Here is an 11,376-nt window from a genome sequence, read left to right on the forward strand (position 1 = left end):
GGAGCAGCAAACAATTACTAAGTCCTGCACTGTCACATGTACATGATGCAGAGTGGCTGAGTGCTTAGGTGCAAGTTTATGTCATGCTTTACACACTGTGCAAAACCCCTTGGTTCGTCTGGGCATCGCTGCTGTGCCAGAAGAACCTTGTCCTGGCCCTGGATCCTCAGTGTGCTGGGGGTGTGTGACCAGACTGGGTCACCTCTGCCTCCGTTTTGTTGTTCAGCTCGTGCATAACATCCTTGGAAAATGCAATCCAGCCAGGCAGGGCAAACTGCAGCAACCATCCCTGCAGTACCTCACATGTTCTCTGCACCTGATGAACTGTACATGAGCTGACCACAGACTGTCACTTGGGCATAGAGGGCAGAGCTGCAGAAAATCTTGGTTCCTCTTATTCAGGGGTACAAGCAGAGAACACAAGGAGGAAAGGCTGCCACTTTCTCCACAGACAGCTGCTCTTTCCTCCCTTCCTCCCGTTTCTGAGGCATCTAAAAACCCAGGGTCAGCCTTCTGCTTCCCAAGCCAAACTTCAATCCCAGCACAGCAAGATGCAAGTCCTGGCTGAGCCATGCTCACAGTACCAAGGCTAATTCCATGCAGAACAAGATCATTCTCTGCCCAGCTACTCACACAAATACCCACATACCCAGCCCCAGCACTGGTCCAACACTGGCTGAGTTGTAACCTGCCCTAGTGCTCTTCCTTTCCTTTGCTTTTGTTATTTTCAAAGATGAACCACAAAAGTAACCTCTCACTGACTAAAGTCCAGCAATTTCTTTGGTGCAGGAGAGCCAGATTGCTGCTCAGAGACTCTGAGGAGTGTGCCAAGAGGTACTGCCTCAGGGATCCTTGAGAAACAGTCTCTGTGTAAATCTTTCCCCTTGGATGTGTTTCATGGAGTCATCCAGAGCCTCATCAAAGCCAAAGGCAACACAGAGGGGTGGTAGGCAGTAGCAGGTGACTGGATGTGATGGTGCAGGAGGCCACCTGAAAGGATCAGGACACCACAGCCTCTGCCTGGGTACAGTTTGTCAAGAACTCTGAGCACAGGTTGGGCTTCAGCCAACTTGGCTTGCACAAGTAGCGTTTCATGAGGATTTTATGGGGCTCCCTGGGACCACGGGCAGTGGCAGCCCCCCTCTCCCCCTGCCTCATCACCCTGATGTTAAGTTATTTTACAATTATTATCTGAAGTCAGTGTTTAGCTGTTGCCCAGGTAACAGCTCAAACATGCCTCACCTCATGGCCTCCCTGCAGCTTCACATGGCTGCTGGAGAGCTGGGAAGCAGACTGAGTGCCAGGCGCTGAGGAAATGAGCTTTGCAGCCTCCCCAGGACATCCCAGAATATTGGAGAACTTGGAGGAGAAACATCCCCAGCCAGATTCCTGGGCAGGCACCTCATTCAGCACACAGTGCCTGACACAAAATCCACAGCATCCCCCCCACTCCTCACACCCTCCAGCTTCTCCAAACACGTGCAAAGCCACGAGGCAAAGGCAGCCCAGCTCACACCACCCCCTCTGGAACCTCCCCCCTACCTGCAAAGGCAGGCCCTGGGATGTATCCTCTGGGAAAGGACACACACTGGGAGAACCTACAGCCAAACAGATAATCCTGCAGTACACACTCTGTCCTCCGGAGCCACTGCCTGAGCTGGATACACGAACTCAACACACGGAGCCTTTCAGTCCCTGCAAGGGGTTAAGCAGCTGGAATGAAGGCTGTGGCAGGCACTCAGCAATCCCAGACTGCTAATACGGGATTAATAATTCAGGCAACTCACTCACTGAAGTCACGGGGAATGTCATTTGGGTAAAGGGGTCATATCAAGTCTGGTGTCCCTTTTCTACAGCCTTTGTATCAAATGAGCTCATCTCCCAAGCCAAACACAGTTCTGGCAGTGTTGCTGCTTGGTATATCATGACCACAGGTTTACCTTTCCAAGGCCTGTAGAAGTTAGCTGCATCCCATAAATCATCAGGGACTCCTCAGGGACTGACTGGCAGCTCTGTGCTCCCTGCAGTTTGCAGCCCTGCCTGCCTGCATGCCACAACCACAGTGAGATGTTCTACATTCACAGTCGAGCCACAGCAAGTCTGTCCCAATTCCCCACTCCTTCAGGGAATGCTGTGGCCTTTGTCAGAGAGGAGCAATGCTGTACAGCAATTAGGCAGCTTAAGGACTCACGGAGGCTCTCACATGCTGCTGACTAAGGTTACAGTCCAGTGAGATTTCACCAGTGTTGGCCCAAAATGTATTTACAGCCAGTGCTCGATGTGAGATGTGATCCCTGGTTCTGTCAGTCTTCCATCATGGAACAGCCCCACGATATGCCAAGAGTGTTCTCAGCCTCCAAACAAAACCCAGGAGCGGGAAGGAGTTCACACAGTCTCCCTTACATAGCTACAGATAATCTGGCCCGAAGTGGTTCACTGTCCTTAGTCAAAATACATATTATTACTCTCATGTTGCATGGGAAAATACATCAGCTTTGCTTGTGACTCTGTATTTACTAGCTGAGGTTCCTGCTGCAGCTCTATCACCATGGCTTTAACAAGCAGCTCATGCTTGTTTATTCTTCCTACCCAGCTCAGTCTTACAGCCATTTGCCACCTCTCTGGTATCTCAGCCTGCCTTGCCAGCCCCAGCCCAGCCTCAGCTTGGATCTGTCTGGGCTGGTGAAGGTGAGTCTGTGATGTTTCGGACCTCTTGCACTCAATGGTGCATTGAAGCACATCAGGAAAGGATAAGGTCAGGTATTTCCTTTGGGCTGGGTGCCCAGTAGCTTTGGAGCAGGGGAGGAAGAGAGTTTCCAAGGCCCCCTTGGAAGGTGGGGCCAGTGCTGCTCTGGCATGGCAGGAGGAGAGCAGTCTCTTGCCAAGCCTCCTCTGGACCCCTGATCAAACACTTTGGGGCACCCCCTTTGTGCTAATAGATGAAACCACTACTCTCATGAATCTGGGTGCCCAAAGCCAAGTTTAGATACAGTCTAGACGCAGTAGCATATTTATAACCTTGGCACATGACGTGGCAGCAGTGGGGTATAAACAACATTCAAAAGTGATGAGGTGCCACGTTATTTATACATCAAAGTGCTCCACGGAGGTACCACAGCCCTGAGGGCAGAAATCACAACTAATTGGAGATAGGAAGAAGCTGCCCTATCAGTGGGAGTGGGGGTTTTGAGAATGGGACACAACAGTCAAGATCACTGTCTAACCTGAGCTCCACTGACCACATCTCACTGGGAATTCTCAGTACGCAAGAATAAATTTGATTTTACCTGTTGCCACACGCGATGAAGAGAGTGAAGAGCAGCTGAATGGCTCAGCCACTGCCTGAGATGTAGGCAAATTTCCATTCTGTCACAACAGCAAAACCATCCATATTCAGCAGATAAAATTCACAGTGAAACTCTACTGACAGCTTGGCACGACCAAGTGGAAGTAACTCTCTCACAAGTCTAAGAACTGACTAAGTCATGACAGGAACACGAATCAGCACCTGTACCACCTCTTGAATACAAGAGAACATGAGTGCAGTGAGCCTGCAGCTGCTCAGGTGTGAGGCAGTAAGGCATTACTGGATATACAACCTCTGCAGCTCCTTGTAATTAATTCAATTTTATGCAACATAGGTGCAGCCCACTGTTAAGCAATATTTGGGTGACATTGTCCTGAGCTGACGAGGTCAGATAAAGATCTAGCTGAGAAAACAGAAGAATTACAGAATGATATGTTCCAGAATATTGGCCTGTTTATGGATAAAACTGATTTAGTGGAGGGTTAATACCTATGGATCTCTTTGATCTCTTGGGCTGAAATGGGATGGAAGTACAATTTTTGGCCCGGGAGCCTGAGCTTTCAGCCATCTCTCTGGTTTCCTTGTGGGAACTGCACCCCTAGAGTAGGCTCACAAGATGATTTTGATTCCATCTTGGCACTGATACAGGAATCAGGCAAGGTTTTAACTGCTTATGCTTCTCAGCAGGCAGTGGCTCTCTGGTGTGTTATCAGTGTGGCTCAGTGGTGCCTGGAGGCTGTTAACATCCCAGACCTCTGAAACACCCCTGGGACAGCCCGGAGACAGCAGGCAGAGCCATGGGATCAAGTCACTGATAACAGGATGAAGGAAGTTTCCATGTCAAATCTTCCTTCAGCCCTTGGGGGAAAGGAGTGTCACATCAAGAGCTGGACATGACTGCTCTTCCCTCTCCTCTCTCCATCTTGCTACACAAGGTTTTAGGTTACTGCCTCTGGGAGGGGAGAACCGGTTCTGCAGGTGATGGTGGGGGAGCAGGAGGGGAAGAGTGAGGTTGGACTCCTGTGGCAATAAATACCCATCTGTGTCCTTTGTGTGACTTACATGTCATGAAACACCTCAACCTTCCACCCGGAAAGAAATTTTTACAGACATAATTGGCTTTAATAACAGCCTGCAGGAACACGGTACTTTCTCCAGGGAATCCCACACACTGGGCAAACATCTGACCTACAAACCTCAGCCCTGGACACAGAGATGTCACTGTCACTCAGAGATGGATTATGCCAGCAGAAAGCATACTGCCCAAATGTTAGCTCATCCTAGAAGTCAGAGAAAGGTCAAGGAGTTGAATCCTCCAGTGCTTTCGCTGGGAAAATGTACCTTTTTCCTAGCAGGTTTTTAAGGAAACATGGATGCCAGGGGTCTCTGCTTTCAGGTATCTGCTGCCTTTTTTATAAAGTGAATCTAGTCTTTGGAGGGACAGGGACAGACAACGCAGGCCAGTGACTTGCAGGTCTTGGAAGCCTTCTAGTGGGAGGCCTCACTGCCAGCAATCAGTTCTATGATTTGTCATCAAGGCCTCTCCCCTCGCTTGTGCCCGTCTGACCTGTGAGAAATTATGTCAGCCCAGGCACTTGAACTGGATTTAGGCAGAGAAAGAAGTGGCAGCACAGTGAACCAAGCTGAGGAAGCCTGCACATGCAGTGGTCATGGCTGGTGTGCACTGCTCCCAGTCCTTCCCGGTGAGCAAAGGAAACACTAATCAAAGCTGGAATCCACAAGAACTGAGTATCCCCACTGCTCCTTCCCACCCCCTCAGCAGCAGGACAGCAGCTGGCTTCAAGGCTTTAAAGATGATAGGGCTGACAAAAGTATGCGGCCCCTTTGTGTGGGGAGATGGATGGGGGACAGTCCTTGCAGCTGCAGCAAGGCCTTGGTGCCAAGTTCAGGGAGATTTCCCAGAGCTCTGTGCTGAGCTGTACAGCCTCCCTTCAGCTGTCTCTGCAGCTGTGCTTGGGCTTCCCTTATTCCCATCCAGGGACAGCAGTGACACAACCAGCTCTCTCTGGGCTGTATGAAGTCCTTTCACCATACCTGGAGAATAATAAGCCATCCTACCTGCAGGGCCACCCCTCCCTGGCACCAATCCCTCAGCTCAGGTGATAGGTCCCATACACCCAAAGGCCCAGGCTTGCCTAAGAGCATCAGAGCCAGATCCTGGGTGTGTCCATGCACGTTTTGCCTTCATCGCTTCCCAAAGCCTCCACGCTCCCCCAGGCTTACTGCTGGAGATCTGTATCACTGTATTCTGTCTTGTTATTAAGATTTATCTTTCAATGAGCTTATGCAGATTGCTGTAGTGACGCCCAGTGATGTCATCACCCTCACCACAGCTTCCCAGGCGTTTTTGAGTCATTCTCTTGCCACACAAGCACTGGCACTTGGCTGAATGGTAAAAACACCTTCCCCTCTCAGAGCAGCAGATGCTCAAGGACTGGGAGAGAACAGGCTTAAATGCACTGGCCTGGTCCTGGGAGTGAGAAAGCCTGGTGGGTTTGCAGCCATCTCTCACCCACTCTGGGCTGGCAAAGCTTTACTGGGTTCTTTCCTTCCTTCAGTCTCTTGCTGTAGTTTTAAGATTAGGCCAAGTGCTATTCCTATTTAAAGTTATTTAATGTAAAAGCATTAGTTTCTTAACATGACCATTTAATTAATAGTGGAGCACAGAAATAAAAATGTCAAAAGAAAGAAAAAAAAAAAGGCAAAAAAACTTCTCAGTGCAAGCTTCAATTTTTTCCTGACCATATTGGGTGTAGAGATTCCCACTGAATTTCACACCATGTCTGCCAGGTAAAAGATTTCTCACCTCTGCTACAGTCCTGACAGCTGGGCCAGGGAAGACTCAGCACCAACCATTGCTATCAGTACATTTATCACACAGAACAATGGCTGCAGGTTGACAAAGGTAGGAAACAGGTAGTCCTACTCAGGGAACCATTAGGAACATCAGCATGTTAAATTACAGGCCTTTCTGAGGTCTTCCTTTAGAGGACTGCTATTAGTCATTATCTGTGAAACTAGATTGTAATCTCCATGAGATTCCAGCAACTCCTCTGTCTTTTACTATGGCCTTTCACACAACTTCACTACTACAAAGGGATCTGTACAGGTGAAAATAGCTAACAGGAAAGTAGTACCTATGTGGATATGCAGTAGTTTTCAGGTCTGAGTACTTTCCACTTGTTTCACAGCCAGGGACTTCCTACAAACTACAGCAGCTCGGGAACAAGGAGGAACATCATGATGACAGTATTTAAGGCTGATATGGAATTGTGTGATGCAGCACAACTTTAGCAGTATGATGATAAGATTGCTAGGGAATTCTTAGGATTGGGAAGGAAGGAAATGATACATAGAAACTAGATCCAACACACTTTCTATTGTTAAAGATTGCTGAGAAATACGTAGATGCACACAAAAGCTAATTCTGCTTTACACAACTACCTTTTGTCTCATAATTTTTTTAAAGGAATTTTACATCTAAGCTTTGCACATTTCCCATTTTCAGTGCTAGTTATCTGATGCCAGAGACAAACAGACAGCAAATGACAGTGTAAAGCAAGAACACCTTTCTACAATGTGGGCAATCTGTCTTGTTTAGGCAGCTCTTGTGAACTTCAAACCATGTGTGTCCATGACACACAACAGAGCAGCAATGTCCCAGTGAGACACTTGCTGGCTGCTTTTTCACCTCAGCTGCTGATCCCAGCCTAGTTAGGGAATGCCTCCCAAAAGGGATAGTGTCATGGATCTATGTGCTTTGGTGAAGAACCATTGACATCTTGTATTTAATTCCTTTGATCTACACAGTATGTGGAGCAGAGCAAGAGTCCTTTCTCTGATTCTGATTACGTGTGGGACCATGGCCTCACTCACAGAGAAGAGGGTTTCTTGGCAATTTGCTTATTCTCATTGCAAAAACATCACTTCTGTCTTGATTTCTCCCCCTGCTTGGTGTGCAGACACCAACCATGGCCTCATGATAAGGGAATCATTGTTATAAATAGCAGTTATAAATAGCTATCAGACACAGGTCACTAGGTCTGTGTTACTCACAGCAAATGTGTCAGCCAAAGTTCTTCCATCAGGAAACTGCATTTCCCACCCTTTGTCTGTCTCACACTCTCCTCCCTTCCTAAAGGTATTTGAGGTATTAACTCCTTTATCTCCAAACTGTTTTCCCCTCCAGTTCCCATTCTCTTTCCTTTCTTCAGCATGGCAAGGAGAGAGTGACATACAGACACTCACTTTGATGATGACACTGGTCATTGGGATTCTCTCCTGGCCTGACACCACGGTTTAGAAAGTGCATTCTGATGCAACAGGGAGGTGCCTGACCAGTGCTGCCCTTGTGACAATAATTAGTATAAGTTAAGCAATAAAGAAGCTACAGTCAGGTCATATTAGTGAGTCAGAGCAGAGAGAAGCACTTAAGGGATGGAAAGTCACAGCACTGAGTTGCTCAGGACAAACTGCCCAAGCCTGGGGAAAAGACATGCCAGAGGCACCAGGGAAGGCACTGGGGAAAGGGCAGTGCTGCATATGTGTCAAGTAGCCCTTTGTTACAGGCCGTGGGAACCTCAGCTGGGAAGCCAAAATTAAAGTTAGACCATTTTTAGGTAGCAGTGAAAAGGCTGGAAGGGTAACACTGTTGGTCCCAAAGAGACAGTTGAAATTACAGAGAAATGAATGTTACACAATTGTCTTTTATAGACACCCAGGGGCAGGTGAAAGGGAGGGCAGGGTTGTTTTTCCCTGAAGTATCTATACTGGCTATTCTCAGAAGTTACTGAGCAGAAGACTCAATTACACAAATTCCTAATATAGCAAGTTATATGATCATGGGCTAGTTTTTTTAAAAAATTTTGACTCACCCATTTGTCCACTTCCAATGGTAAAGGTCTTTACTCTGTGGAAACTCTTCCTAGCAGAACTTGAACTGACTCAAGGGAACATTTATTTTGGGAGTCTGTCCTTTAAAAAGAAAACAGGGTGAAAAAAAAAATCAACTCTGAGCACTATTCACGTTTATTCATGTCTTAAGTAAACTGCTTCCTGTGCAGACAGAGTAACACAGAAACCAGGCAACACCCAAACCCAGGAGCACCATGTCCCTGTGAAGAGACCTCTGGAGTGGAATTCAAGACACTGTGGCTCAATTCCTAACATTACACTGGCCTTTTGATTGCCATTCAATGAGTCAATTCACTGATTCCTGCCTCAGTTTCCCTACTTCTGTAAGAGGCAGTGATAAAGACATCCTTAGGGTTCTGCTCCTGAGCACTGCCAGGAAAGTTAAATGTCACTTCTAGTGGGCTTGCCTAATTCAGCCTCTGCTGATCCCTGTTCCTAATGTGTTTGCTACATTTCATTCTTTCTAAAGGACCCTGTACTTCCAACACTTTTCCTTAGAATAAAAGGGAGGAAAAAAAATATACTAATAATTAAGCAAACCACAGCTCTATCAGCTAGGAAGAAAAAACAAAAAAAATGCAGACAAAGAGGCTTATTTGGCTAGGTGACATCCTGCCCAGCAAATTGCTAATTGCCCAAGATGTATCTTGTGAATGGAGCTGGTTTTGTGTCCTCAGGTGTGGGTGTGTTCAACTGGGGGAGCAGGGTGAGATGGAAACTGCAGAAATTACCTCCATGAATGGACAGAAGGAGAAAGGCTGTGTAAAGATGGTCATGGCAGAAGGCAGCCCTCCCTTTTTCAGCCACATCCTCATGAAGGCACAGCAGAGGTTGGGCTGACCCTGGTGTCTGTCTGGTCTGGCACCACGAGGTGTGTGGTTTCTGTCTCCGAGTCCCACAGAGCAACCCTGAGAGCCAACAGAGAGGGGAGGGGGAAATGAGAACCACCTACCCCCAAATCTCTTTAAAGGAAGTCAAAGGCCAGATGTTCCTTGCTTCCTCTCTGCTGCTGCCACAGTTGCCATAGCCTGTGGTTGTGGTTAGTCTGTCTGGAGCTCATATGTGAGAGACTGAAACTGCCTTTACTGGAAACTCCCCCGGCCCTGTGGCTGCTCATCTGCAGCAGCACCTGACAGCAGACAGCTCTCAGACCCCCAGGGTCATCCCAAAGCCAGAGCTCATGTTTCTGCTGGGCTCAGGTGGCTGACATTCAGAAAAGGAGTTCCTCCAATAAAATGTAAGATATGTAAGCATGACATTATTAAAAAAAAAAGTGTACTTTGGACGAGTTTTAAAAGAAATATATCAGAAAACATTGCTCCCTTCAGCCCTTTACTCTGAGGCATGGGGAGGATTTAAAGACTTTATATAACATAAAGAAAGGTGCCACTTGGGCTTTGCCTGTATAGGTGGCCAATAGCTTTCACACAGAAGTGTTATTCTGCTTTCCACCCAGATGAAATATTTCTGGCAGAAGAGAAACTGAAATAATTCCCCACGCCCTGCACAGCAATCTCTTTTCTGTGTTGTTCTACTATACACAAACATTCCCAGTCCCTTTTGTGATGCAGGTGAATGAAAGAACTATGCTTCAATGAAAGAGAATACAAGTGCCTGTGCTTTGTTGTGGTTTAGAGCAATGAGGAGGTATTTTTTTAAAAGTTGGGAAGCTTTCTATTGGCCTGATGTCCTGTGCTAGGGAGCACTCCATAAACTAGCAGGATGTATAAAATCAGGCATGAAATGTGCATATTTAGTAAATACCATTATACCAAATTGTGTTTCTTTGGATCGTTTCTCTGGAACTGGCTGCATGTGAACCAAACAAGAAAATAAATACAATTGTCTCTACTACAGAAAATAAATTGTAAGCAGCCAGAGCACAGAAAGTGAGGCAGACCAGCTGCAGGGCATATTTTGGCCACTACTGAATAGGTGGAGTGTGTAAGATGGGCCAGCAGTATACACATGGCTAACAACTGCTCACAGGTCTCCTGAGATCTGAGCACAGCAAGTAATCCAGAACAGTTTGGGAAGTCTGCAGTAAAGTGGAACTAGAAGCAGGACATAAACAATTTATCTAAACTATTAACAAGGCCCTGAAAAACCATATTAGTTCTTACCCTGCACGTAGAAAACTCTATTTTTTTTCTACTTGACATATACAGAGGGCAGCATTAACAGTCCTAGTGAAAACACGTGCAGTGCCTGGGGATAAAGAGCACTGTGATATTATAGCAGTATTTCTCTGTGCAGATCAGGGCCTCAGGGACCTCATGGCCATTCTTTCCCTTACACAGGGCACTCTCTCTCTGTCTTCTATTTAATTGTGGTGTAATCCTGATTAGTTCCAGCCCGTTCCCTGCTTCTCCACAGAGCCATGTGGGCAGCTCGGCTCGCGCGGGGCTGTCTGCCCCGGCCCTCTGAAGCAGAGCCAGAGCAGGAGGAGGGAACTGCTGTGCTGTCTGGCCCCTCTCCCTCAGGAAGCTGTTCTGCTCCCAGTGCAGACACGGGCCTTTGAGGTGCCTGCAGGAGCATGTCATCCTCTCCACATGTGGTGGGAGAAGGAGGGGGGCAGAGGAGTGCAGGGCCAGGGATCTGCACAGGGAGGAAGAGTATGGAGCGGGAAAGAGGCACAAGGGAGAACAAAACGAAGGGAGGAGAGCAGCAAGAAGAGTGAATCCAACTGTTGGGATACATGACTTTGGAAACGCTCCGATGAAGCTGTCTGAGGATCAGTTCCATCTGTGATAGCAAGCCACTGATGTCAGCAGACAGACATACCCTGCAGTTGGATTTGTTCCCTTCAGAAATACCTTCATGTGGTAAAGCCCAGATTCCGGGCAGCCCCTTGGCTTGGGGGAGTGGGCTCGGACACTCTGCCTGGTGCACATGGCCAGGCTCATTCCTGATGGACAATGTGTGCTCCAGTCCAAGGCACAATCTGCTCACACATCACACCTCATGCTCTCTCTTAGACCTGGGGATAGGTGAGCATAAGAGATTACTGAAGCCAGTGTTGTCCATCACACTAATTTCTGCCAGTACTTTAAATCAGACCAGTGGATAAGAAATAACAGGGCTCCCAAGACATCACATCTCCACTGAGGCTCCTGCACATTCAGCTTCCTTCC

The sequence above is a fragment of the Manacus candei genome, unplaced genomic scaffold, assembly GCF_025592945.1.
Source record: "Manacus candei isolate 608988 ecotype Guabito, Panama unplaced genomic scaffold, ASM2559294v1 h1tg000022l, whole genome shotgun sequence".
Classification (NCBI taxonomy): Eukaryota; Metazoa; Chordata; class Aves; order Passeriformes; family Pipridae; genus Manacus; species Manacus candei.